This window comes from Thunnus albacares, chromosome 2, assembly GCF_914725855.1.
Source record: "Thunnus albacares chromosome 2, fThuAlb1.1, whole genome shotgun sequence".
NCBI classification, from domain to species: Eukaryota; Metazoa; Chordata; class Actinopteri; order Scombriformes; family Scombridae; genus Thunnus; species Thunnus albacares.
In genome coordinates, this window is record NC_058107.1 from 9834250 (window position 1) to 9860802 (window position 26553).

Consider the following 26553-nt stretch of genomic DNA (forward strand, 5'->3'; position numbering starts at 1 on the left):
TAATTACACCAATACAGCTCCAGAGACAGAAGCTGAGAGCCTTTGACATCAGTTTCATATTGGTCTCCTTTGTTCCATTGTGCCGTTGCAGACTCGCTGCAGGGGTGTTGATCATAACTTCCTGCTTGCTTTAGCTTCATTGATGGACTGAAAAGTGAATGGATACATAAAGCCCTCCATTTTCAAACTCAAGCAATTCCACTGTGGTGGTGTTCAAACATGAAATGAATGTAATTTATCTGAGCTTATCATTTCCTTTCCCTCACACAAAGAACACTATAATGTAGCTCTGTCCAGTAAGACTTTCCACTTTACAGGTTATCTAAATTCAATAACATAGAAATACCCAAACTAAGTGCATGCATGCTGCACTGCATTAGAGTAAAGTGACATGCAGCAAAGGAAAAAAAATACAAACGCAGACATCTTACTGTACAGCTAAAGTAGAAAGTCTTTGGTCCAATAAAGAATAGATCACTAAAATCACTATGAAAAAAATGAATAAAGGAATCTAACCACTGCAACTGCATTAACTTGGACTTTGGTCAAAAGTGTTTGAAAGTGCCAGCTGGGATCTGCTTTTTCCTCCAACTTAAAAGTCCTTTACTGTTTTCTGCCTTAAAGCCTGTTTAGTTTGAGAAAGGCTTTTGAATTCCTGGGATTCCTGTAATGGCTTGATTCATTAAACAAAACATTTGAACATCAGGATGTCTCATGGCTCATCATGAGACCTCTATCAAGGAAGCCTTTTGGTTTGCAAATGTATTCTGATTGGCAAAATCACTTAAACAGTACAGACAGTGTACTTATTATAGCCTGCAGATGTTCACAGAAGTAAGCTGTTTACTACCTCAAAAGTCTACAAAATCTGGACTTCCTCCCTTCTAACAGTATGTATTTCAGCAATAAAAAAGGTTGTTTATATAGCAATCAAGCCACAAGCTGGAAAGCAGGGGAAGATTGTAGAAAGGGGAGAAAAAAAAACTCAACCAAAACCACTCTATCCCACTTTAATAGAAAGCAGAGCAATGGCAGCTGACTGGGGTTCCATCGTAAAGACAAACAAGCATTAACTGGGATGTTTTAAAGGCAACAACAGAGGGTTTTTATTTAATGTCTTAAAGCTTTAATTGGCGCCTCTGTTATTTCCTCTTCAAGGGACTGAGGGTAACAGTAAACCCAGTGTCAAGGAGGAGGGCCTCACTGGCTGTGGCGACCCAGCAACTGGCTGCCCTCATTGGGCCTCTACATCTGTGATCTTTACCAATTGAGCTCAAGAGGCTGTGCTCCCCTGGCCCCCAACTGCCAACAAGGCAGGTCTCTCAGCTAGGGCCTGGGAGCCTAATCGGCCTGGAAGGGCCCTGTCAACCACTCAGCCTCAGGGTCACATATGGAAGTGACTAGACCTGTTCTAAGTCACCTGGGGATATTCATAAATCTCTAGGCTGTTTCCTTAAGCTAATAATTGGGGAGAGCCACCTCTCCTCATGAGTTGTGTCTGGCGATATTATGGCAGCAATTTTGCCCTTTCTACTCTCTCCATGCCTAACAGGAAGTAGATATCTATGGTAATAGTGGTAACTAAATTGCTCTCTAAACAGCCCCAGGTTTAGGTCCCCTGGAGATTTCATTTTAGAGATGTAGGGGAAACCTAGCTATTGAGTTCCAGAAAAAGTAGACCACCACCTCATACTGAGGTTCAAAGATGGATGTCAAAGCAAAGCTACTTCTCCTGTGCTCTGGCTTTATACATCACAAAAACATTCCAGCAAATGAACTTTATATACACTAAGTGTGTCTCTTTCTCAAATGTCTTCCTTGTGTTAATGTGCTGAGGGTGGGATCCAATAGACAGATTGTGGAGCCAGTAAATCTGATACTCTCCTTGAGGAGAACAAACGCTCCTTTATGTGAACAGTTTACAACTCCATATGTATTTTCGATTCAGATTTATTTAGTGAGGGGCTCAGTAAGACCCCTGAGGGATCCATAAGCCTTAGTGCTCCATCTCCACCTCTCTTGTTAGATTTACACCCTACAACAACACAAACAAAACTCTTGTTTCTCCCCCAGGAGCCCAGCTGTGAATCAGAGCAGCTTCTATCTGAGCTCAACACGCAAAACAGGAAGAGGGAGAGAAAAGAAAAAAACAGTTAAATTCATACTGTCTGGCTAAACAGTAGGATCGTAAGTAGATTGGAAGAAGAGTTGGTGGAAGGGAATGGGAATCGCTGCAGAATGCTGAGATAGTTTTGTGGCGGTGACACATGCAAGCCAGTCCATAATCATTTTGAGAGGAGACACAATTGAGGAGGTTTGGCCAAGTGAAGCTAAGTGGGATTGATGGAGCAGAGCTTACTTGCCCAGACTGAAGACACATTGAGGTCTACGGTGAATACTGAGCTCCAGCCCGGGCTCACATACAACATGATCTGGGCTTTACACAGTCAAAGCCCTCCATCCTTCCTTGCATTGTCTTGTCTGACACGTTGAAGGATGTGAGGGAGTCAGGAGCAGACAAAGGCCTCTCCTGGCTGGCCCATTAGCTGGAGAGAGCGATGTCCAGAGCATTGGAGCATGTCCCCTGCTCTCGGGTAGGGCCTGTTTTATTAATGAGCCAATCGAATGAGTGCAGACTGGGGGCTGGTCACTGCTGACTGTAAGAAGCACCTTGGGCGGCCAGCCTGGTGAGTGAGTATAGCTGGGAGTCATAGGACTGATCCCTGCAGGGGCCCCAGCCAGTAATGTACTCCCTGGCGGGCCTCGGTGGAGGCACATTTGACAAATGGACTCCTTTAGCAGAGCTGTGCCGGGGGGATCTGGGCTCTGGTGTTGGCTCATGGCTGGTTTACCTGCCCACCGCCATGCTCGCTTCTTCATCTGCACTACCTCCCCTGTGCTCAGACAGCTACTGACTGATAATGAGGCCATGTACACGTGAATGGATGGGCCAGGCTACCAAAGACACACAAACGTGCAAGTACACATAGTTACGCACAAACACTGAGCCTCACCGTGCTGAGATAGGCAGTGCTGGTGGGCCGATGTTGTTAGTATCATGGAATTGTGTAGTTGGAACCACTGCTATGATGTCTGTGATGGATTACAGTGGAAAACTGGCTAAGAAAACCTTGTACTATCTTTGGAAAAACAGGGTAACAAGAGGGGCTTAATGTAATAGTCAGCAATTAGTATTGGTAATTAGTCAATATTTGGATAAAAGTAAGCAAAATAACCTATAATAAATACAATTTACAAGATTTGATGCCTTTTGGAAAACATTTTAGATTTTTTTTTTGACAGTCAGGTTAATTTACTCCTGAATTCCATATGTCACATCAAATTCAGACTGAGACAGGAAGTCGGTGCTCTGGCATTTGCTGCACACTTCCTTTCCACAGATTAAACTTTTGTTGACATTTATCTAGCACAAAAATATCAAATCTTCAACGGACTTTCTTTTTTTTCTGGGCAAACAATCCCTTTTTTTCTAGTGTGGTGGCAGATGCTGAGGTTGGAGACAAGCATTGTGACAGATCTGGATGTGTGTAAACAAGGAGCTGAGTGCATTTATGTTTTCTTCGTGTGGTGCAGGATTGTGACAAATTCCAGAGCAAGTCTCTAGTGAGTCCCACTGCTTTGGTGTCAGCACCGAGCGGCTGTCTGCGCGTGATGGAGCTGAGAAGCGCTGAGCACCACGGCCTCCCTTGGGATGCGTGCCGAACAAGATGTCGCCTGTCAAGCGGGGAGCATTTGAAAATAAATAACATCAATGATGATTTCAGTTTACTTGTCACGAGCGTGTGCGCTTTGAGAAGTGATGCCATCACTCTGCTGGGGATGCAATCGCTCCTCTTCCCTCCCCCCCTCTTCTGAGACAGACCTCGGCTGCGAGACGCACTCCATTTCCTATTCAGATTTAACATCAATCTGTCGGAGACTTCAGATATCAGTCTTAACAAGCTGCTGGGTGAGACATGTGCATTGATCATTCATTAGAGTCACTATAATAACCATGGAGGATTACTCAGTATCCTGTCTTTAAATCTTTGAAAAAATATCCGCTTTCAAAGACAAAGTAGGGTTAGTTACATTATCTTGGACAACCTGGACGTATATATGATAAAACTATTACATATGCCAATTACACAAAATTTTGAAAAAAACATTTTTTTTCATTACTTGCAGCAATATGAATGACTTCATCTGTTGTGTGCATTGTCATCTTTCTAATCTGTATTATATTGAATTGTTAAGGGAATTTCACAGTCATAATGTAGCCATCCAAAATGTCAAATGACAAGACTAATAATTACAGTCTGATTCCAAACAATTCCAAGGACAATTTATTAGCCTTGTCTGGAACTCAGTTTGTTCAATAACTCAAAGCAAGAAGACAGGTGAGACCATTCATCAGATACTCAAGTGTGTGTGTATGTGTATGCATGCCTATGCACTCATTTGGCCTCAGCACATTGGAACGAAGCCCAGCAGGGGAGCCTGAACCGATTGGAGTCTCAAAAAAGACCAAAGAGCACTTGTAACACAAAGAGTTTCATCTCAGCTCCTTAAGGAGAACCATCTGTTGTAAGGCAGCCTTTCTCTCTCTCTCTCTCTGCAGTTCTACAGTCGATCGTAGGTCAAGAGCAGGAAAACAAATGTGCACTGTGCACATGTGTCTGTCTGTCTGCCATTCCTCCAGCCAGAGATTACATATCAGAATGTTCTTTTGGCAGCGCCGCAAAAGAGAGAGAGAGAGAGGGAGAAAAAAAGGTCCCCAAGGTATGGAGGCCAGATCTTACTTCCTTAGAAAGGCATCATAAATTGTTTGCAGTGTGTTCATCTCTTAAAGACTGGGGCTAATCTCAAGTGGATGGAGACAGTGAGGAGGGGAAGTGTTGGAGAAAATGCAGAGGGACTGGATGAGGTGAAGGAAAATGTGGGGAAGTGAAGGGATTGGGGAGTTGGGTTTGGCGGTGGATTGGATGGGCAGCCTCCTTCCTGTTGAAGGCCTGATCTGCAGTATTGTGGCAAGAAATCCTACCTGTTCATGACCACTGGGGCAACACACAAACACCAGACAGGAGGATCTGAGTGCGGTCAGGCTTATCTGTGTCCGTAGCCATGTATGTACTGACAGAGAGTACAGACATGCATTTCTACTCATCAGCATGTAAGTGTGTGCCATAGCCTTTCATCACCCCACGACCTCCTCCCTGTCGTCCTATTTCCTAGCTGACCTGCACAAAGTGAATCAACCTCTTGCTGTGCACCTCAGAGCCACAGGCCTCTAATGCCTCCATGTGTTTCCCTCTCACTCAGCACATACAGTATCTGCCTTTGATTGGAGGCTGGTCTGAGGGCCAATCGATCATAGTTTAAAGGCCCCTAATCAGGAACAGAAAGAAAGAATGAATAAAATCATACATCATTGCCTTCTGGCTGCTGGCCTCCTGTTATTCTCTCTGTCTCGCTTTCTCTCCCTTTCCGCTGTCACTCTCATGACTGTGTTTGATATCTAGAAACAACCAGAAGCGCTAAAAGCAATTCTTTGCATGGAGGGAGAAGAGTTGGGAGGTCAAAAAGGAAGCACCCAGGACCCATCACAAAAGTCCCAAAACAAGAAAACAAGCAAGAAAGAAAATATAAAAGAGAAATGTTCCTATGCTTCTCATGCAAATGATGTGGCCCCTGTTCAAGAACAATCTCCAACAAATATCACCTTGTTTTGACCTATTGTAGTGCCATCCTTCAACCAACCAGTGTACTACTGAAATACCTGAAAGCAACAGTGACATGCATCCTTCCCAGTTTTATCAGTCAGATGAGTGGCATTTGTTTGTTGAGTGCATGCAACAAACACGAATATGTCTGTCTATGGAGAAAGACTTAGTAGCGCTCATTATAATTATATTATAATGAAACCCCCAATGATGTGGAGGAACCTTTGAGAGACAGAGCATGATTCATGACAAGGAGACAAGCCTGAAATGTTGGTGACCAAGTGAAGAAAGGGATAAACAGATGGAAAGTGAGCAGGAGAGGAGTGAAAGAAAAGAGAATACTAGTGAGTATATGGAGCCCTCCTGTCATCTGTGGCCTGACTGAGCCTTTTATTTATGCCTTCTCAGATGGAGTCATGTTGAGAGCAGAGAGCAGGAGGGAGGGTTAATGATTGGCATTGACTGCTATCAGCCCCAACAGTGCCCAGGCCCCTGGCCTTTATAAAAGAATCATATCCTTTCACCCTAATTAAAAGGCAATGCTTTTACCTGGAGGGTGACCCCTCTGAACCTGCTTCCTCTCTCTCTTTAAGAACCAACCCCCTTTCTCATCGCTTTCAATCTGTCTATCTGGTGATTTTTTTTCCTCTCAGTCCAGATCCCGAGAGAATCTTGGACTGGAACTGCTTTATTTATATTTCTCCATCAAAAATTAAGAGAAACAGTGGAAAGGCTGCAAATACCAAGGTTAATACTCAAAAGGAGGCAGAGTAGATAGAGCTTTCGGATAAGTCTATCTCATCCTCTCTCTACTCTTGTCACCAATCCCTTTGCCCTGTTCGATTGTTTTCACTGGTGGTGGGATTAATCGACTGTTCCATGGTATTGGCGACTCATTGCTAATTTGGAAGGCTGTCCCATTGGATTACCAGGGAGTGAGGCCCTCTATCCCTGATCCTCCGTCACCGTGCTTCCATCTCTCTGTCTTTCCTACCTTCAAAGTACGATGCAACAAAATAGCCGCAGCAGGCATTATTAATGAACTAGAATGGGCGAGGAGGGAGGAGCTCATTTCTTATTTATGGGACACTAACCAACTGGCAACCTCCCTGACAGTCCTATTAATGATCTTTAGTGGCCCTCAGGCCATTCCATCTCCCTCTCTCTTTCCCAGTACCTGTCTCCCTTCTCTGCTCACGTCCTGCCAACCCACCTCCCTCTCTTTGCGAAACCAGCCTTCGTCTCTTAACATGGCAGGATTGAAGCGGTGAGGGGAGTAGAGGGGTGGGGATGGGAGGTGGTGCAAGCCTGTAATTTGTGCAGGGGATTTAGACATTACAGGGGGAAAAAGGGCTCTCTTGGGACCAGGCAGTTGATCAGCCGTGGCCCCGGTGGAGCAAGTCAGACAAATAACAAATGACAGCTCTGTGATTAAATCAAACCTTCTACTTTAAGTGTTGAAGTATCTGCCTGTCACTAACAATCTAGGGCTTGTTAAAGCTCCCATCCCCTCCTCCCCCACTTAAGAGCCCTGCCTCCTCTCCCACTGCGGAGTCCCATCAAGCTCCCATCCCCTCCTCATCCTCAAAACTCCCCCCTCTACTTTCCTCTACCCCCAAAACACATCAATCAAACAGCTCCCTCTGGACACCCTCCCACCTCCTCCCTTCATACTCCTGGCTAGCCATCTACCCTCAGGAGAATGAATGAAGTGACACACACACAGGCACACACACAAAAACACACACACACACACACACATACTCCTGTATGTGTAAAAAAAATCTCCAAATACTAATAAAATAAGTTTCTTAGCATAACATTTAGAAGTTAATGCAAAATGGATATGATTGCTAAAGCTGTAGAATAAAATAATGAAATTATCATTATATATTTGAATCCACAGTCAAGCTTTACTGCACCATTGAGAGCTATACAATGTGAACCCATACAGTATGGTTGTAGTTCAATAGCAGCATCTTGTATGCTCATAATGGCTTTCTTCCAATACTTCTTCTTATTTGTGTATGTATGTGAATATCAATTGATCTATGTGCTCATTGGGGACAACCATAAAATTATGCTTGATTCAATATCTTTTCCTACAATTATTGAGGTATACCAGTAATTTTTGGCTGGACTGCAATAATGGGGCCAGCCCAATAAACACATATGTCTTTCACTGACTGAGTGAGTCACTGACTGAGTGATGAAGTTACACCATTGGTTGGCCAAAGCCGGCCGAAGGTCCTTGAAGCTAAATATCCCAGAGTGCATTTTGCACCAACTGACAGCAAGTTAAGCTGTTGTAATTTTCACTGTAGAATGGTTAATATGTCACTTTATTATGTTTTTTTTTTGTCAGGTAAAAAGTAACCATTTAGATTCCCAACATGTGGTCTGTTATCCAAATAATGCCCGTTTGGAAATTTGCTTCGACATTTTCGGAGATGTGAGGAGCTGCTGGCCGGGTGCCAGCTGGTCATCTCAGCTGCTAGCAGTCTATAGCAAGTGAGTTTACCATGATTACCTACCGAGAGAAGATCTGTGCACCGTCGCCAGTGTAACTTCCTCTCAATTTCTGCATGTTACATGCGTCTAATGTCTTTTCAAAATAAAGGACTTCTGTGTTCATGGTAAGTAAAAAAAAGGCAATATAACAATAATACATTTACCAATGCAAACTTTACACACATGAAACACACTGTATTGGGGTCATTTACACTTAACACTGCACCTGAAGTTTACAACTACTGTATGAAAAGTGCTATACAAATAAATAAACTTAAACTTAGATAAAAACAAACTTTAAAAATTTTTAACTCTTAAAAATGCTGTGCAGGCTGTTGATGTCTGATGGTAACCAGGCGATGTACAAATTTAAAGCCCTCTAACATTTCATACAAAGTCCAACCATATGCCACTGAATTGCCACATCATCCATGATGATAGATATTTCACTTTGTTTTAATAGTCATTATATATTTTAACAATTCTATGGCACACTTAAAATCACACTTAAAATAAATTGATTCTGCCATTCTGTTATTTATATTATATATTATATTTTCCTTGGTTTTTGATGTAGTTCAGCATCCAAGGAATATTTTTTGAATCCAAAATAAAACATAATAAATAAAAATACAAATTCTAAAGTCAGACAATCAAGTAACTGGGTATAAGAAAACTCATGGACAATCAGTAGTGCTGCCTGGTCTTTGATTCCTTTGTTTAGAGTTCATATCCTCCATGTTGTTTTACTTCACAACCTGTTGGGGTGAGTCAAAACAGTCTCTGATGACATTAAAACACTGCATGATGTTCTGCACTCCTACCTATCTCTAGCCTTTTCACACAACATTAACATTACATGTTACACTTTGCTGCCACAAAAGCTTCTTACACCAGAGAGCGGCATGCTGAGAGTCAAACTGGAGCCATTGGAGGGAGGGGTTGGGGCACCAACATTTACGATTTTCAGCAGATCCAGCTTTGCCATCACTGCTGACCTGACTCTATCAGCAGATTTTATTGTCCACTAAGGTAAATGGAGACGGCATTAACCCCTGTGGTGGGCCCATATACCCTTAACAGTGACGCCAACAATCCTTGGAATAGCAAACATTTACAAGAAGTGCCATAACCAGCTAGAACGAATGAGGTACAGGACAGCCTGGCTAGGGTAGTTAGCTGACCTTATAAAATGTCTGGCTGCTCAGCTGCTCTGTTGCCTGTTGGGCAGGCTGTTGATGTCTGAACGGTGACATGATTTAAGGCTAAATTAGTATTCATCACACCAGTCACAAGCCATTAATCTAATATCCCCGACATGAAATGATATGCAAATTGCTGCCCATTGTAATGCTGCACCATGCATCAGTGCTTCAAAATGGCCACTGGTTCAAAACGCATCTGCATCACAAGTCTGCACCATGAAAAAATATAGGTGTCCTACCTTGCTGCCATATAAAAATATAGCTGGGAAATTGCACCTAATATAATTTGATTTAAAAGAATTTGATTTGGCATTTGGCTGGTTTGTTCAACATCAAGAGACGAACTGTATGTTGAAGCTGCCAGAAGCAAGTTCATGTCATTTACAAAAGAGTGAGGTGGAACATATTGTGTACATATATGAGTAGTATGCTAGTATAGATGATAAACCCAAAATGTATCTTTTGAGTCTCAAACACTGCAGATGGTTGGTGTAGTGGTTTGTACTGTGCTTATTAATGGAGAACAGTGGCTCTGTTCAGCTTTAATTCAGTTGGTTGGAAGCAATGGGTCCCAGAGGTGACAGGTGGTTGAAACGTTTTTTTTTCCTTTTGTGAAAATATATGAATAATGAATAATATATGACTATATATGAACATATCACTTTTAAAAGCTACTGTATCCAAGCTGACGAGAGCCACCGTTCAAATTTAGAAAGGGTGAATGTTTACTTGAAAAAAAGATTTTGAGTAACTACATATGTTTCCCATATTATTCTTTTTAATCATCATTTTAAGGAGTAGTCTAAAGGGCTCATGATAAAATCCCTGTCTTCTATTCAGCACAGTTTACTTGCTAGATGCCTATTTGTCCAATAAATGCACATAATATACAAAGCACATTACTTGTTTAAAAAGATGTAACCAACGGACTATCAATGGATAGTGCCATGCTTTTTTATGTACAGAATGCCGTATGTTGAACAATTGCAGCTGCAGTGTCTTCTGAGTTTTATGCTTGGTTTATCCAGAAAGTTCTGAAAAAATTGGCAGCTGGAAAGTGTGATTTGCGTGGCTGGTTTTCAAAATGCGCTAAATGTTTCTAAACTCGCTTAATGAACAGAAACAGAACAATGGCACCATTTCAGATTAAACTGGACCACAACATGTCAATCATTCACACCTGCTTCACAGCCCTGATACCTGTGCAAATTGTAGCACCTGGGCGCAGCAGCCTTTCACTAACCACTGTCACTATCTCTCTCTGTGTCAAATCAGCTTTACTGGCATGACAGTACAGAAACCTAAGTGCCAAAAGAGTAAGTAGTATGTCTAGAATTTTGATGTATTCTAGAGATGATCAGGTGAACAGCAATGATTAAACATGTAAGCACATGAGTGTTATATGTGTTTTTATAATAAACATTCAATATAAATAAAATATAAATCAGGCAAATTCAGGTTAATTGTAGTGTTCTAATTAATTTATGGTAAAACATAAGTAGGATAAAGCAGGTTATTTTATTAAGTAAGCAAAGTAATGCTTGTATGTTTTTATTGGCAGTCATATTGATTATGTTGAAAATGTGTGCGTATGCCTGCATGTGAAATCATGAAAAAAACTGCAAGGTTTCTAGAGCTTATCATATGGTGTCTGATTAGTTTCAAAGTGAACATAAAGACCAGGTGCCTTGTTGATATATGATCGGGAGTCTGCACAGGGTGATTTACTTTGAAAATTGACCGGATGCTCTATGCTGTTTATGTGTCTAACTTCCTGCCCAGCTCAATCTGCTCTGTGCAGTTTGACACAGCTTCCATCAAAAATAAACTAGGCACGTATGTTTAGTGGAGCAGAGCAGAGAGTCGCTTCGCTGCAGTGCGTTTGGTGGGATCACAAGTGTTGACTATAGTGGCTGTGATCAGCTCTGGCCTGGTGGGATGAAGCCTTTAGAATACTGACCATGAGCTTTGATTGGCTGTTTGGTTTGATTATTGACACAGTCAAAGACAGGCAGTTGCCTGAAAGAACAAAGGGAAACATAAATATTGATATTTAGTGGCTGATTCTCCTTTTTTTTTTAGGAGCAAAAGCCTTAATGCCATAACTTGTGAAGTCTTTATTTTGCTTATGAAAACAGAAAAATCTGGACTAGTTTACCAAGGAGACTCATTAAAACACAGTTTCAAATTTGTGAAACATTTATTCTATTTGTGAAAACACAAAAAAGGGCGATTTCACTAATCTTGTGGCTAGAAATTCACAGCACGATTCCACATCTCTCCATTTCGTTGGTTATGGCCATGTAGAGCTTCTCTTTCTCTTTTAAAAACAGTTATTAGAAGTTATTTTTACCTTTTGAAATACAACCACAAATTATCTTTATAGAGTAAATTTTCTAATCTGTCTAATGTTGTCTGGATGGGGAAAAAGCAGCAAAATCCCCCTTTTTTCAGTTTTCACAAATCTGAAACTGTATTTTAATGACTCTCTGGAATCACATGGATGCGCCTGGGTTTTATGTGCGTAGGTTTTGAAACTAAGCAACTCCATATTATCAATAAAGTCAATATTGACTCCAATAATGATTAGGTAAGGAAAATGTAATAGTGTTGTTGAATTATATTTAGACTACTCAGGTTTTAGCTCTACATCCACACATGGACATGTCCAGTTTTACCAAGATGTAAATCTGGCTAAACAAACAATATACCTAAACAATGTTTTTCCTGCACCTCGCTGTAGTAAAAGGACACCAGAGGACAATTGTTTCTGGCGGTGTGCCCAGCTTTGAGGCTGAGGCCAGGGTCTGAGCTGTGTTGGGGAATATGCCTGGTGACAGATGCTCGGGAGACACGGGCCACGGCGGAGGTCCAGGGAGAGCAATTAGCACAAACGAAGAGGCTATGTCGTTAGCTGGTCTTTATTAGCCTCAGTGATCAGTTCAGAGGCCATTAGTCTCCTGTGATCAGAGACTTCCCTGGTTGGCTTGGCCCATTACTGCCATTTGTGATCACACATGTACAGAGTTTCAAGGTGGTGAGATTGCATGTATCACTTTCTGGTCATAAAAATTAGAAATGAGCTAGTTAGCGATGTTCATGTCTGATATTATGGATGTGATGCAGTTTGGTGATTACATGAGAACAATACACTATTGGGTAACATTCAAGAATTGAGAACAAATCATATTAGTGTTTGTATTCTTAGTAGATGCTGTTCTTTGATGTTTCTGGCATAATGACAAGGCATATTAGCATAATTACTTGATTTCTTGAAAATGTTACATTTTGATCAGTTTCAACTGACTTGTTGTTATTATTCTGTGTTTTAATTAATAATTTTAGAAAACTCTCCCAACCTGACAAGAATAAGGAGCAAACAAAAAAATGAACTACTGAAATATTACATTAACATTGCACAAAATACTATATGTCAACAGCTTTAATCTATCAACACTCATCCTGGCAGTAGCATTAAGAATAACATTTTGTCTAGCCCCTCCTCCAAAGAAGGTCAAGGGTGCTGTGTGTGTCTCTAAGCAGATAAATGACTTTGCTGCACAGGCAGTTAACCTGTTTAAATGATCTGCTGAGCTAACAGGCTTACTGCTCGGGTTGGTTCTATGACCTGCAAATTGTTTGAATAAAGCAGATAATTTAAAATAAAAGAATGAGCAATGCTGTGAACATAGCAGGGAGTCATAATGATAAACATTCTGCAATTACATATAATAAATTAACTTACTAATAATCATGTCTCATATGTGTTGAAATTAATTGCTAAAGGACTATTAGTAGTAGTAACCAGGCGCCATTGCCCATTTGGTTCTGCTTCATGTTATTTATTTTCAAAACTATTTGAAGTACCTCATCTACCCAAACGTGCCTAACCTGGAGGGAATTGTAGTACAGAATGTCTTGCTCTGTACTTTGTGTGATATCACTGGCTGGTGGGGGGGCTTCGGGACATTTTGTTGTACACCTCTTTTCTCTGTCCTGTATTGCATGCTGGGAAAGATACGCCCTGTGTGTTGTTCCTCTCCTTTGCCCAGGCCCTAAGAGACTTCTCTGCTAATGTTCCCCTCCTGTTTTACAGCAGTACTTCCTGGAACAGCCCCCCTACTAGTCATCAGATGCTACATTAAGGGAGCACTCTGAAGTCTTCCTCCACCACTAAGGGCCCCTGATAAATAACTTATGGGGGAGAGGATTCAAAACATCTCTCCTATTACTAGCCTCGATTCATTTTTTACAGTCCCTCGAGCCCCCCATCTGTCCTGCACTTCAAACGCATCTGAATGCTCTGAGATACTTTCCGTATTCTATCCTATGGGATCCATGTGAAGGTAGAGAGGGAGGGGAGGTAGGGATGTGAGTAGGGCTGGGTGGAAAGGAAAGAAAAGGAATATGACAGAGCCAGGAGCTTTGAGCAGCAGAATGTGCCGAAAGCATCTCTCTCATCACCTTCCATTCTGACTATTCTCCACGGAGGGGAAGAAAGAAAGCATTTGAAGGAGAGGGAGAGGAAGGAGGAGGGAGTGAGAGATTTGTGGTTGAAGCGTCATGGTCCGGCTCAGAGCTGCCACTCTCTGTCAAATTATAACACGTCCAACAACTCAGCTTTTTCTCATTCGCAATTACAAATTAGTCCATTAGGCTGTCGGCTGCCTGTCCCCTTTCTTCTCTGTGCTGGAAGGGAATCTGTGTGTGTGTGTGTGTGTGTGATGGTGTGTGTTTAGGCTCATAAGGGTGGGCAAAGGGAGGAGAGCAGATGGGAGGGGACCTTCCCTGGGTGGGAGATGGCAGTTTTCAAGTCACATAACGAGACAAACAAGCAAACCAACAGTTGTAATTTGATGTGATATCGACAGTAATTGTCTTTGATGCTGTGGGTAGGCGTGAGGGTGGAATTGGGGCGCGGCGGGTTGGCCTGCAAGTGGTAGTTATGGAATATAAATTGGGGCTGCCTGTTTTCTGAAGGAAGAAAAAAAATACAGGCGCCCATCTTTTGCAAGGCCATCATGACAGCGTTTTAGTCAACCCCCCTATCAGCTTAAATGGATTTTAAATTAGCAGTGAGAGCATGGCTAACAACATATCTCAGCTGAAACGAGTCCACTCTGCAGAGTGCAAAGCCAACGTGTGACATGTATGGATTTTGATGGAGTCAAGATGGCTTTCACTGATCCCTTTTATTGAGACCATGAATTTTTCCCAGCTTTTGAATCAGGCCTATTCACATCTCAAGCAAATTCAATTTGAGCTTCAGTTCAAAGATGTGCATGAGACCAATCTTGTAAGGTAATATTAACTGTGAGACACTTATTCAAAAGGTGACAATATGATTTAACCAACATCACTTAAGATTACATTAAAATGTAATTATTGTTCCTTTGCCCATAATGAATCGTCATGACTTCTATCCAACATGTGCCTTTATAAAGCCTAAAGGTGGAATGTCTGAAAGGGAATTCATTACTGAACTACCCTTGTCTTTCACAACTTATCTAGTGGTCTTAAAATGACTTCTCTTATTATATCCTGGTGCAGATTACTTTTCATGCAGGCTTTAACTTGCTAGTCCAACTGTTTTTCCCTTCTGGCCACTATTGCAGCCAGTTAAGTGTCAATGCCCAGATGACTATTTCTGCCATGAACAGTACCCTGTGGATGTAGGCAGAAAACACAACCACAGAGTCTTGTGTTAATAAGCTCGGTCTCATTTTATCACTAAGAGAGTAAAGTTAATGAAATCATGCAGGAATTAAGTGGTTTAAGGGCTAAACTCTGGTTCTAGGCAGACGGTAATGAGCATGCCATGCGGGAACCCCCCCCGCAACCTCCTCACTCTATGTTGAGCTACTAACACTGCTTTCATCCAGCCGGTCTGAAAAAAAAAAAAAAAAAAGACACAAGCAAGTCTTTCAAAGGACAAATACGGTGTGGGGGGTTTGGGGGAGACTGGGTGAACTTAACAAGCAGGGATCTTACAGATTTAAGGGTACTGCTAAAAATTTATGGAGGCATGTTTGGACGGGGGCCACGGTGAACAGCTTGGCCAGCTGAGCAACATCACAGCGGGACGCCTAATAAGCCCTGCGCAATTTTTCACCCCATATTTTATCAATAAAAAAGCAGTTTAAACAGCCTCCCCCCAGCCACTGCACTGCCTGCCATCTGGAGCCCTCTTTCATTTTATAATCCAACTGTCATTAAAATGCTTCTTGGCAGTTTACAGCTCGTTCCCCCTGTGCAGATGTGGAAGCGATCTTCAGACGGGGCCCTCTGATCAAAGTGCTCGCTGCTGTCAGACAGAACACTTACCACCCTCAGGCTACCTTCCAGTCCTATCTGGACTTAATGCCCCCTATTATTTATTTATTTCCACACTTCTGTATTTATCAGGTGCACCACTCCTAGCAGAGCTCAGGTCAACTCCAGAAGCTGGCAGCGGTTGCCTAGAGGTTATAGATGCAGGCTTGGGACAAGGAGGTTGCAGGTTAGAAATGCTGTTAAGGTGCTGTTAAGTAAAGCATGTGACCTTGGTAAATGAACTGCTGGAGTTCATGTGAGCTAAAAGTAGACGGTTAAAAGGAAAGAACAAAAAGAAAGCCAAGCCACTGAATCTGACCCTCGCCTACAGTAGTACTATTATTTTTGGGGGCTGGATGACACTGAAACAATAATACAGATTAATTATTCTTAGATTATGTTCAGTACTTGGTCCATTAGTTCTATATATTTCACTCTTAATCATACAAAGAAGTCACCTTTGGTATACAGTATGATGAAAAGGCACTGCTTATGCTCGTTAGGAATGAGAGTATTTTATCGACAAATGTACTCATTAGACTGAAATTTCGTCAACACAATAGCTTCCCTGTCTGTAGGATTTCAGCCCTGCCTATCATTTACTTGATTCATATCCACCAGTAAAACAGCAGTGGAGCTCAAGGTCAACAACACTTTATATGAGTAAAGCATGAAACAATCACTTAGCATGCCAAAAATAATGGCAATAAATATTACTAATTGAAAAAATACAGATACATTGTTGCTGTAAGTCACTAACAAGAGATAAATGTGAGCTCTGTAATCTAATAACACGAGTGTTTCTGGCGGCAGACACAAAGGTGATGGCAGTGGGTCAACCCGTTGGCAGTGTCTCTGTATCATATCACGCTGCCACATTCACTGTGTGCACACGCCTGACTTGCAGGCTGCCCATCGACCTGAGGCCTCCTTGCTGATGTGCCGTGGCGCGCATGGCGTTAATGCTCCGACCGGGTGTTGATTGAGCTTCCCTCAAGCCAGTGACGCATGTTGCCTTTGTTTGGCAGTCGTCCCGGCGTAAGAACTGGGGCCATATTCCGCCTGTCAGTGCCATGTGTTCGCTCTCCTCAGAGCACAGCGGCTGATGCCACTCAACCACCACCCCCCTACCTCCCACCCCCTAGCATCTCTGTGGGCACCCCAGGCCTAACAGGTCTGCACTAATGAAGTCAAATTAATTTAATGGATGCCCATGCCGCCTGCGTCTGTGGTGCTTGGCAGGGGGACAGTTTTAATGCTGGTGTCTGTCTGTGGCTCCAAACCTCATACATATCCAAGAGCTGCTATACCTCTTCTGTTTGTCAAGCCCAAACTGACAACCATATCGGCTTCAGTTGTGCCAATGTGCCCTGCATGAATCAGAATTGATCTTCAGTGCCCATAAAAACTAAAGTGGCAGGGAGAGCTCTACAGTTAAGTTCGGAGAGAGGCCAGGTGTGTCCACTAATTAAAGCTCTCTGAAAAGGCGAAGGGAAAATAATTGGCAAATGAACATTGAGTGACAGCCATCATTAATACCTGCTTCCCGCTGCCCCCTGAGCCCAAAAATACCCCAGTTAACTTTTATGGAGCACCCTTTGATACAATAATTATTTTTTTCCTGTAATCTTTCAAGCCTTGTACCTTTTCCCCTGGCTGGTACAGATCAAAGCAGGCTGGTTTTGTGCATAAGGGACTGCAGTGGCTGGGGTTTCTGGCTTAATTGAAGGCAGCTGGCCCCTGTGTGTGTTTGGGCCTGATCTCAGCGTGCTCTCCCGGGTTCTCGGCTTTCCACATCACATACACGTTCGCCCACGGAAAGTTCCCTCCAGAGCCCAAGTGACGTGAGGGCCTTCAGGGCTTGAGGTCTGGCAGTCGCCAGCCCATCCACAGGCATCCGAGTGTTTAGATTGACTTGGAGATGCTCAAGTGGTTAGTAAAAGAAAGATGAAGTATGTTTCTCTCAGTGGGTGGGAGAGAGGCTCAGACTCAGTGCTCACTTCCTTTATTGTCCATCATCACCATTATGAGGTCTGCAGATGACTCTTCCCATAAAGACGCAAGGTCGAGAAACTGGCTTCAGTAGAAAATATTTGGTAAATGGAGACAAAATACAGAGCCTCAAGAAATAACAATGGCCTATGACTCCATGATTAATGTGTGTTGATTTTCCTTATAAAATTTCTTCAAAAAATATGACTAGTGCACTGCTTTGCTGACTGGACCCTTTGTCTGAGAAGGGAATTGAGGCTCTCTAAACATTCTTTTCACAGCCACAGTGGACCTAAACTCCATTTACCGATGTATTCTTGGCCAAAGAGGAAGCAATGCTTCTTCAGGGAAACATTATCCACAATGGCACTGATTCTTAATAACAACAGGGAATTCTATATTTATCCCTGATTGCATATGCCATTTGTTGTGGAGGAAAAACAAGTCCTCTTGCATTAGAAAGTCTTGTGCAGACAAGCCAAGGCTGGGACAGACATGAGTCTTGGTGCGCCAGCTCTAAACGCACACAAAGTCTGTCTTACATTTCCAGCCAGAAGAAATGTGTAAGTAATTACAGTCCAACCATGTTTATTGAATAAAAACCCACTTAGGCATTATGTTTATGCACGATCAGAAACACTCAAATCTTACATCCACGTGCACAAAAACATTTGTGTCTTTTTTTTTCTCTTTCCACAGAACATCTGCACCCAATATGGAGTCAATTTTACTTTTATTACTCATGTGGAAAAATGTATATAGTGCTTGGATTGTTATTCAAACACAGGCCACTTGAAAAACAATGATTGCGGTGCCATGCTGCTTTGGAGCACGTTGGACACACACTGAGCATTGGGTTAGTCAGTTTAGCTGCCTGTTTAACTTTGTGTCACATGCATTGAGATTACTCCCTGAGCTATATATTATGCTTTACATCTTATTAAACACATGTGCATTAACTGCTGAAAGATTACATCATTCAAAACATATTACAAATTAAGTGATTTCAGGTTAGTTACATTAAGCAGATTTGACAGTTTGATAATATGTTTGGTAACCTCATTCTCTTTGAATGGTAGATGATGTTATGCAAGTAATAAAATCTGCGACCCTCTTAACATTACAGTCATTTGATTGTATGCTAATATTAGAAGTATTGGTAATTGTAGGTTTAAAGAATGATGTGTAGTTTCATTTGGATTAATCGTTTGTTGACAGTAAGGCCATTCAAAAATTATTGTCTAAATAATGCAGTGTACCTGTGCAGCCTCTTTTTCACAGTACTAACAATGCTTTACAGTTACTGAACACACAGAACCAGTTAGATGTAATACGGCATCACAGGTGGTGTACTATTTCACAACTTGTCTTGTTTGATATAGCATGCCATGCTTTCTATATCACCGTATCATTGAGCTGACGAGATCTCTAGCAGAAAATTGTGCAATCGAGCATTTCACCTGGCCATTGTAGAAACCTCACTTATTACAGAACCAGGGCTCTCAGGTGGGAAAAACAGTATTTGAGGAAAAACACCTCTAAAAATGGACCTGGTCGAGGTGGAGGAAAACCACCTACCAAAACCTGGTGTTCATCGAGGCAACAATAACTCCCTTGATAGCAATGATCACAAGCTGTTGAACATGGATGTGGTGGCAGGATTTTTTCGAAGAGTTAGCAGAGCACTGGTGTTTCAAAGACAAAGGGGTTGGGGGTGTGTTATGATTTTAACAGCACAAAGGGACGACTATTTGTTCTATTAACACTCTCTACCAACACAAACAGCTTCACTGAGAGGAGACAGTAAGTGAAAGAAGATTACAGTCTAGATGCCATGTCAAGTTTTCACACCCCCACCCTGCTCTGAGTGGCTGGCATGGCTTTTTCTTGCCACAACCCTTCTATTTTCATCTGAGATGCCAACATCAGTGCTAACCTTTAAGAAAGAATCTGGACCAGGCTATTGGGTGCCACATCAATGACGCCATAGTCATGTTGACTGTCCCTGCATTGCTGTATGACATGCATTGCTAGTGACAAGCCGTCTTTGCTGATGTCAGTTGGCTGTGTCTGCTGGCTGGCCCCGCAGAAGCTCCAAGTCTTTCTCTGTCATCACGCCTCTCCTTCCCAACATGCACTGGGGCTGGGTTTCACTGCTGAGCGTGCCCTTACACTCACTTCCCTCCAAGCATGCACACATACACACACATCACACCATTGTGTGCACATACAGCTAAAACTAAGAGCATCCTTTTTCACTGCAGAGACATATCCAAATTTGCTCCCAGATCACCGCATACTTGTGCGCTAAATGCACAACAGATGTACTGCTTGACAACCGAGAAGCGAAGAAAAAAAAACACACATATGCCTGCAGAGCACACATGATTTGGAGCTGACCAGAAATGAGAGCATGTTGCAAACAGCCCCATATAAATTAAAGAGATAAGTGTTTCCAGGTTCAATGTAATAGCTAGATGTGAGTAACATCATGAGACCACCTGATGGAAACATAACATGTTTATTTCTGGCCAATCTACAAAGCTCATCGTTATTTTCTCGTAAAAAGTTGATTATCGGCATAACTCTAACCTTAACCTTGACCCTTAAACATATTCATTAGAGATGAAACAACCATTATCAGGAGAATGGTTAATCTTTCAAGTTGTACTATGTATCTTCTAATTATTTACCCCTTTCTGTTTTGTTTTACTTTTAGGCTCAGCCAGAAAGTGAAAACCGTAGGAAGGAAGGAACTGAGTAAGAGAAAAAAGAAGAAAAGAAGGAGGGAGGGGGGAGAAAGACAAAAGCAAGAGGAGAAAAATGACATCTCCATATTAAGGCCTGTGTTGCCGGTGTCAGTTCTAATTTCACAGTGCCTGTGGGGAGCTGAATGCAACCAGTCAGCTCTGGTCTCATCTCGTTCCTCCTCCATTTTGAATCAGGGCCGGTGAATCCCAAGCTGGGGGGAAAGGAATATTACTGGCAAATTGGTTTTAGATTAAAGGAGGTGGCGAGGCATTCTGCTTTCTCAGCTCTTTCCCAGGTGCACTTAATCTAATTTCATTAAAGAGATGAGGACGGATGATCACTTGTGTCGAAACATTAAGCTGGTCCATTTTTCCCATCCATATAAAAACGTTAAGGTTGTCAGTGGCCTAGTGGGTGGCCTGTTTGTTATTGAATATGATGACTCTTGGAGACCAGTCTGGATCTTGCAAAGCAGTGGGGGTTGGGTAGGGGGTATGTGGAAGGGGGAACACACCTACATGAATATATATGACTATTACCTTTTTCCTTCTTCAAGATGGCGACAGAGGGAAAGAGGTAAAAACCGTCAACGTTGGTAATGACAGAGACGCACAAATAGAGAGGGCAGTAAATAAAAAAGAGGACATACTAGAGAAGGAATGATTTAAAGAAAAAATAGAAAGGTGGAGGTAGTGGTGGTGTTAACGGATATGTTTAAATCCCCACAGCATGCTTGTTTTTCGATGCACTGCTAGTCTCAGAGGGCGTACCCTGCCAATACATCAGCTGGGAGGATACCACTAGCTGACGAGCCATTACCGATAAGCTGGTAGAGACGCTCCGACGCGGTGATATGGCATTCATTCTGCACACAGCAGGAAGATAAGGGGGTAGAGGAGGAATTAATGTGTCAATCAGAGCCTGCGCGCTGCCCTGGCAGATGAGTACACCAGAGCCATAAAAGAGCTCATAGACAGGATGTGGTAATGGTCCTTGGAGACTCCCCTGGAGACAGATACACTTTCTGCTGAGTGACTGCTTGGCAAATAGGACCAAATAGAATTAGTCGACCTGGGTGTCCTCCGCTGTGGCTATGGTGATGCAGCTTTGGCGGCGGTAACGCACCTGACACGAGGCCGCTGTGTTAAAGCCTGCAGAGAATATAAGAAGCTCATGCTAACGCTTTGAACACAGACAGACAGCCACTGTATTATTTGCACAGAAGAAAGAATACAGAGGAAATTGGAGGAGCCAGCGAGTATGGCAAAGTGGGGTCTAATGGAAATAGGATGACACTTCAGGGGAGTGCATGAACAAACTGAGAAGGGATGAATCTCACTCTATTTCTTTCTCTGCCTCTCCAATGAAAGAAAATGACCATCTTGACTTGGAGTATCTCAGATGTGTCAGAGGTTGACAAGATTGGCTGGTTGATGGATTACAGGTGGGGCAGTGAGGGGAGGAAATGAATTACTAACATTTATACCACCATTACTACTAGTAATAGTAGTATAATCCCAAACTATTACTGCTAGTAATAATAGTATAAATGTAAAACATGTCTTTTCAACTCTCTTACTAGTTGAAAAGACATGTTGAATAATGCACAGTGTTATGAGACTGATTGCAAAATGTGACAGCATCACAAATTCAAAGCAGTTAATGTTACCGAATTTACCCTCAAATAAGTTTACCAGATTTACTTGTAAGTATGTTACATAAATAAAAGCACTAACCCAAAAAGAAGGAACAATGAACTATTGAGGCTATTGAAATTCACATGACCGAAATATAAACAAACTATGATGTATGTTAAATAACACATCTTATTCACAATTATATCAAATGTTGTCCATGTGACGTCTTGGTATCGCAAATGTCATCATTACACAAGCACAAACCATTCATTCAGCTATTTTTTTTGTGTGAAGCACTAAACAGCTAACACGTGTTCTGGAGCATTTAAGTACATTTTAATCAACTGACACAGAGACATTAAGTGGCTCAAAGTATTTGGATCAAGAATAAATTATGTTCCCAATTCCATAGCATGAAACAGACTCAAGTACACACAGACCCTCTATTGCAAAGCAATTTGCCCAACATGTGGTTAGCTCCTTTATGAGCAATTTAATTTAGCATGGCTATGTGCAAACAAGCCAAGTGTTGCTTTAATAACAGTAAAGACAGAGAAAACATTCTTCTCCATAAGGAATCCTTAATTATATGGGTTTCCCCCAGGGGGCAGGCATAAGCTAAGCCATTCAAGGTCATCACTGTTATTTTTCCTGAACGTACACTGAATACTTCGCGTTGTCAAACATCATGTAATCTTAGACGTCAGATGACAGAACTCCCACGAAGAAATGCCAGTGATGAGAACACAACACCCAGATTCAAGGCTAGGCCAATCTACATAAAGATCCCCCCTCACAGCAGCCTCACACTGAACTGGAGGTGACCTGGCAATCTCTGAAGAATTCATGTCTGACACATTCTGGAAACACATCACTGCATGCTATCTCGAGCATCGCTTTGACACAAGCGAGCTTCGCAAGGTGCAGCAAACTGACTTTGCTGTAGCAGCAACTCGTCAGTTTTATTCAAATACAGTATAACTGATTGCACCCTGGGGGCACACCTGGAAGCAATATTCTAATTAAGTTAATCTGTGAAATCCTGACAATGTGGGTGTTCAGGTGGCTGGTAATCTGATGTGAAAGGAGCCTTTGTTTTCATTGGAAAGATACGGGAGGAGCTGGCACCTGTTTCAGCAAAACGTTGCAGAAAATTATCGCTGTCGAGTTATCCTGAGTGCGGGCAATTACAAATGACAGTGTTTGTCTTTCTACTCATGGAACCCAATTTTTACACCATCGTTTGTTTTTTTTTTTAACTTGCGGTGATGGCCTGTCAAAGTATTTTTTTCCCCACTCTTCTCCTTTCCTCAGAAATTTGCTATGGGCTACATTAGCCTCTATCCAGATGCTCTTTTCTTCTTTCATTCTTGGTAAATACATGAACATCAATTGTGTATTTTCAAAGTATCCACAACAGTGATTTTTTTTCTTTGCTATTATGCTGTTGTTCAGTTACATTTCCTATTGGCCACAAATGAAAGCTTTTCTTTGTCTCCTGGAACTGGATCAGTACCATCATTAGAACAATGGAAAATAGTAATACTTACCTTTGGCCTCTATTCTTGTTTAGATAATAAACTGTCAAATAGGGTGTTCACATTGTGAAGCATTTTTGTTAATGGGTTACTTTGTTGTATTGCCTTTTGAGATATAATGCAATCTTAAAGCAGTTACAAACTGAGTTTTTTTTAAAAGTCTATACTATATTTTAAACTCACTGCTCATGCATGTATGTAAAGCACTTGCTGTTTCAATGCTGTAAATCTGTCATATGCTGCTTGCTGATGCAGGGCTAACATTAGCTAGCAGCAATTTAGGAGAAATATCTGAGGATATCTTTCTTCTCTATGCAAATAACATATTGCGAAAGTGCGTCCTGTCACTGGCTGGTCTGAGAGCTGCTACAGACCTGTGGTTATTACTTTTTAGGTGGCCCTGAAACACTAAGTTCACCCCCACATCAAAAAAAGGCTCAAGACCAAAAATGAAAACTTAAGAACTGAGAATGAAAACTAAGAACTGAGACCTGAGCTTGGAGAGACATGAAAAACCAAGTTAAGTATCTGTTTGAGTGAGAGTCAATAGTTTTACACAGTAAAGCCAAGACAACTGTTTACATGGCTCCAGCCAACACCTTTCTTGTTAAGAATTGCCTATGGTTTGGGATTTACATTCATGGTTCATGTATTGTATAGAATAACTGTTCCTTAACTCACAATCTGTTGAACCTAATTTGCAGAAATATCTATGTTGAAGATGAATAACTTTCATCCAAGCACTTCTCTGGTCATTTAACCTTTTTGTAAATTAACAGGCTTATTATGAATTGAATCACAGTGTGAGTGCATGGCAAATTGTAATTAAAGTGACCAGGCTCAGACTGGCAATCTGGTAATTCTGGCAAATGCCAGATGGGCTGGGCCACCTAGTGGGCCACGAGGCCACCAGCATTGTGAAGAAAAAATTGTGGGGAAAAAAATTCAACCTGCCAGATGCAGACCACTTAAAACAGCCCATCTGATTGGGGGTTACACAGTCCCAATTGTCAATAGGCTACCTATACTGTAAGGCAGGTGCAGGAAGTGTTACCGTTGTCCTCCCACCTCCCCTTCAAGTGGATGTGTCCATCCATGAAATGTCTGAGGTCACATTTCCAGATCATCATAGGAAAGCTTGTGTCCATTGTGAAAATTAAGTTTTGGCTATTTTGTGTCATGATGACAGTACTGCATTTTATCATAGACTACATTCATGACATATGATTATATTAGATTGGTTTTATTTGTGAAGTTACAGATCGTAGCATAAGTGCGCCGAGAGTTGAGTTGCTCATCAATTGTCAAACAAATAAAATCATAAGTGCGCCTTTTGGGGTGCCGACTTTTCCTCCAGGCTATTGCTTGGCTATTTATTTGCTTATTACATTATTTTATGAAACCTTGTAAGTACACCTGTTGTTTGGGTGTGAATCTATCCATTGTTTAGCTTTTGTGTTATAAATAGCCTGATATTGCTTTATGTAACTCATAAGTGTGTATGTTGGGGAAAAATGGGGCTTTAGCATTTTTTCATAGATTTTATGTTTTATGAACCAGTAATATGTTTACAAGTTGTGTTTCACAAGCTAAAATTCCACTTCATGACATGATGATAAGTGGATGAGAAAAGAAAGGCCTGAACAGGTGAAGCTGCAGTCTGGCTCTTGACGGTGGACTGTATAATAACTAGTACAAAATTCAACAATCAGACAGCTGAAAACTTGGCAACAGTGTCTAATACTCCACTATGTCTTGAACTGCATCCCAGTCCACCTAAACTTACCGACATAACTGGCGCCAAAAGCCAAATATGGAGCTGTTTTACAGAACAGACAGAGGCTAACACATAACCAACAACATAGCAACACCGCTGAGTTTCTATATAACTGCTTGTTTTTTTTCTTCCGTTTCTTTTAGCAGTGTCGTTTAGCATCATAGTATCAAACTTTTATAAATTAAATGTCAAAAATTTTGACACTATATGAAACTGTTGCAAGTCACAAATAACTGATAGAGCAGGAAGGAAAACAAAACACTGGGAAGGAAACACTCTGAGAGCTTCCCTCCCACTTTACTTCCTTCTCTACCCCCCACAGTGATGCCAGGGAGCCGTATGGAGACTGACAGGCCTGCAACGTCTCTCTGTCGTGTCAACTAGCAAGCGCCCTCGGTTCTTTCTCGCTTCAATGAAGAGATAAAAGCCTATTGACTTGCCAGGCTACAGTTAATGCAAATTGGGCCTGCTATCAATGTATTATTTATAGGGAGAGCTGCAGACATTTCCACAGAACTGGGAGCTAAGCTTACAGGAGATTAGGCATGCTATCTCATTCATTTACCAGGGAGTAATTGCTAAACTGTAGAGGAATTAGGATGCGTGAGGTTCCCCAAAGGCGTTTCATCTTGTAACCAGGTGGCTGCCATCAGCCAACCACCTCCAAGACTGCGAAAAACAAATACACAGAAGTGAAACTGATAGACTACATCTGTCAGATAGTCAAATGGTTAACATTCAATGACATCACTGCTAAAATAATTGGATTTTTTTTAAGCACACAAAGGTGCTTATAATACTAGCTTAAGCTAGCTCCATATAATCATTGTTTTATACGTTGAAGATGTTTGCAATGAATGATTACATTTAAGTTACTGAAATAAGCCGCTGTTAAAAAATAGAGGTACCTAATTAATGCATCTTTAATACAATACAAAAATATTCTCTTCACTGCGCAGTGAATCTGACTTTTTACATGACCCACGCAAAAATGGAAAAATGGGTCAGGTTGAGGAATAGAGACACATTGCGAAACAATTCAACTTCACTCTGTTAAATGAACTATGTTTTTCACAATTCAACTTATATTGCTGAAAACATGAATAC

At 41.7% G+C, this 26553-nt stretch overlaps 1 protein-coding gene across 11 annotated transcripts in view; it reads right to left on the reverse strand.

Moving 5' to 3' along the window:
* fbrsl1 (fibrosin-like 1) overlaps positions 1 to 26553 on the reverse strand; it is a 292064-nt gene that overhangs the window by 66955 nt on the left and 198556 nt on the right. The window lies entirely within an intron of this gene.